Below are 3,121 nucleotides of genomic sequence, written 5' to 3'. Positions count from 1 at the left end.
ACCCCATGCTCTGACACAGGGCTCGATCTCAGGACACTGAGATTATGACCTGAGCAGAAATCAAGAGTCCCACGCTCATCTGACTGAGCTACCCAGACTCCCCCACATATGCATATTCTAACTCACAAAGTACTCACAAAGTAGTGCACGCCTACACAATCAATATAGGGAGACTTGTGGTTAGTGCTGCTGCTTGCCCCTGGCTCAGAGATCTAAGATTTGCACCAACCAGAAATGGGAGTTGCTGTCCCACCAACAGACAGGTTTGTTTCATGAAGAGTCAGTTACCCGGCTTTCCTCCACTGACATCAGACTTATTACAGAGTCCTCAGACTCACCCACATCCTTGAGAAAAGTGGCCACATAAGAAATAAATTTTTAAAATGTAACTTTCTTAAAGCCAACAAGAGCCAGTTAAAAGACAGTATAAGAATAGTTGCATTCACAGCAGTGGCACAAACTTAAAAAGAGATAAATATTAGGAGTATATATTTTTAAAAATCTACAAAATGTACTATTAGAGTAAATATATATATATATATTTATATATTTATTTATATATATATGTATATATACTGAGTTTTTAGGTCAGAAAATGGAATACTTTGAAGATACTTCTTTTCCCAAGTTTATTTACAGTTTAAAGTAATGTCACTGTCTTTCAAAAAGGAAACAAAATAAAGATGTTTTCTGATACACAATAGCTGAAAGAATTCATCTCAACAAACCTGCACTGAAAGAAGTATTACAGTTCCTCAGGAAGGAGAAAAATGATAGCAGAGGGAAATTTAGTAGTCGTAGAAAAAGACATGGCAAGTTCTGGATATTGTAAATACAAGAGTGCACATTAAAAAGAATTGTTACTCTTGACACCGTCTTTGGGGTGATCCGTGGTGGACGTTCTGAGGGCAGCTGACCCGCAGCCTGCGCGCCCCGGGCCGCCTCCTGTGGAAGCCTGAGCCGTCCGTGTAGCCTTCTCCCTTTGTCTCATAACCATGTCCACCAACGAGAATGCTAATTCACCAGCTGCCCGCCTTAACAGATTCAAGAACAAGGGGAAAGACAGTATAGAAATGAGGCGGCGCCGAATAGAAGTTAATGTGGAGCTGAGGAAAGCTAAGAAGGATGACCAGATGCTGAAAAGGAGAAACGTAAGCTCATTTCCTGATGAGGCTACCTCTCCACTGCAGGAAAACCCCAACAACCGGGGCACTGCACATTGGTCTGTTGATGACATTGTCCAAGGCATAAATAGCAACAATTTGGAAAGCTCCAGGCTACTCAAGCTGCCAGGAAACTGATTTCTAGGGAAAAACAGCCCCCCATAGACAACATAATCCGGGCTGGTTTGATTCCAAAGTTTGTGTCCTTCTTGGGCAGAACTGATTGTGGTCCCATTCAGTTTGAATCCGCTTGGGCTCTCACTAACATTGCTTCTGGGACGTCAGAACAGACCCAGGCTGTGGTAGATGGAGGTGCTATCCCAGCATTCATTTCTCTGTTGGCATCTTCCCATGCCCACGTCAGTGAACAAGCTGTATGGGCTCTAGGAAACATTGCAGGTGATGGGTCAGTTTTTCGAGACTTGGTTATCAAGTACAGTGCAGTTGACCCACTATTGGCTCTCCTTGCAGTTCCTGATATGTCATCTTTAGCATGTGGTTACTTATGTAACCTTACTTGGACACTTTCAAACCTTTGTCGCAACAAGAATCCTACACCCCCCATTAGATGCTGCTGAGCAGATTCTTCCTACCTTAGTTCATCCCCTGCATCATGATGATCCAAAAGTATTGGCAGATACCTGCTGGGCCATTTCCTACCTTACTGATGGTCCAAATGAATGGATTGAAATGGTTGTGAAAACAGGAGTTGTGCCCCAGCTTGTGAAGCTTCTAGGAGCTACTGTCACCCATTGTGACTCCTGCGCTAAGAGCCATAGGAAATATTGTCACTGGGACAGATGAACAGACTCAGGTTATAACAGATGCAGGAGCACCTGCTGTTTTTCCCAGCCTCCTAACGAACCCCAAAACTCATATTCAGAAGGAAGCTACGTGGACAATGTCAAACATCACAGCTGGTCGCCAGGACCAGATACAGCAAGTTGTGAATCATGGATTAGTCCCATTCGTCATTGGTGTTCTCTCTAAGTCAGACTTTAAGACACAAAAGGAAGCTGTCTGGGCTGTGACCAACTATACAAGTGGTGGGACAGCGGACCAGATTGTATACCTCGTTCATTGTGGCATAATAGAACCACTGATGAACCTCTTAACTGCAAAAGACACCAAAATTATTCTGGTTATTCTGGATGCCATTTCAAACATCTTTCAGGCTGCTGAGAAACTAGGTGAAACTGAGAAACTTAGTATAATGATTGAAGAACGTGGAGGTTTGGACAAAATTGAAGCTCCACAAAACCATGAAAATGAGTCTATGTACAAAGCTTCATTAAACTTGATTGAGAAGTATTTCTCTGTAGAGGAAGAGGAAGATCAGAATGTCGTGCCAGAAACTACCTCTGAAGGCTATACGTTCCAAGTTCGGGATGGCACTCCTGGGACCTTTAACTTTTAGATTGTGCAGCTGAGGCAGAAAGTTGTTTGTTGTGTACTCTGTTTGGTAGAAGTTTGTCTTACTGTTTCTCTACTAAGAACTCTTTTTAAATGTGTTTTGTTATCGTAGCACTTTTTACAACGAAACTCTACTTGACCAGTTCCAAACTGTACAACCTCTATGAAGCTCCTCCTCTCAATGGGTTTCTTATTTCTATGTGGAATCTCCTCTCTTGCAGTGTCCTGTAAATAAAGATTAAATTCCATTCTTTTCTTTAAAAAAAAAAAAAGAATTGTTACTCTTTCAAATCTTTTTAAATAGTCTTGAGTATTTAGTACAAATATAATAGCAATGTATTTTGAAATTTATAATATAAGGAGAAGGAAAAAAAATGTATGACCACCGTAGCATGAAGAATGGTGAAGGAATTTGAAATACCCTGTGGTAAAGTTTTTGTATTATATATGAAGCGTCATATTACTTGAAAGTAGATTGTAATTAGTTAAAAATGTATACTGTAAAAACCTAAAGCAACCAGAGGTATAATTCTTTTTTTTTCTTG

The 3,121-nt window shown here is 40.9% G+C and overlaps 1 pseudogene; it reads left to right on the top strand.

Annotated features, from left to right (window-relative positions):
* Positions 1 to 909: 909 nt before the first annotated feature.
* LOC118543053 (importin subunit alpha-1 pseudogene) lies at positions 910 to 2,748 on the top strand (annotated as a pseudogene).
* The last annotated feature ends 373 nt before the right edge of the window (positions 2,749 to 3,121 follow it).

This window comes from Halichoerus grypus, chromosome 11 (assembly GCF_964656455.1).
Source record: "Halichoerus grypus chromosome 11, mHalGry1.hap1.1, whole genome shotgun sequence".
In the NCBI taxonomy this organism is placed as follows: domain Eukaryota; kingdom Metazoa; phylum Chordata; class Mammalia; order Carnivora; family Phocidae; genus Halichoerus; species Halichoerus grypus.
The sequence above is the reverse complement of the archived record's forward strand: the minus strand, read 5'-3'. Positions and strand labels throughout refer to the sequence as shown.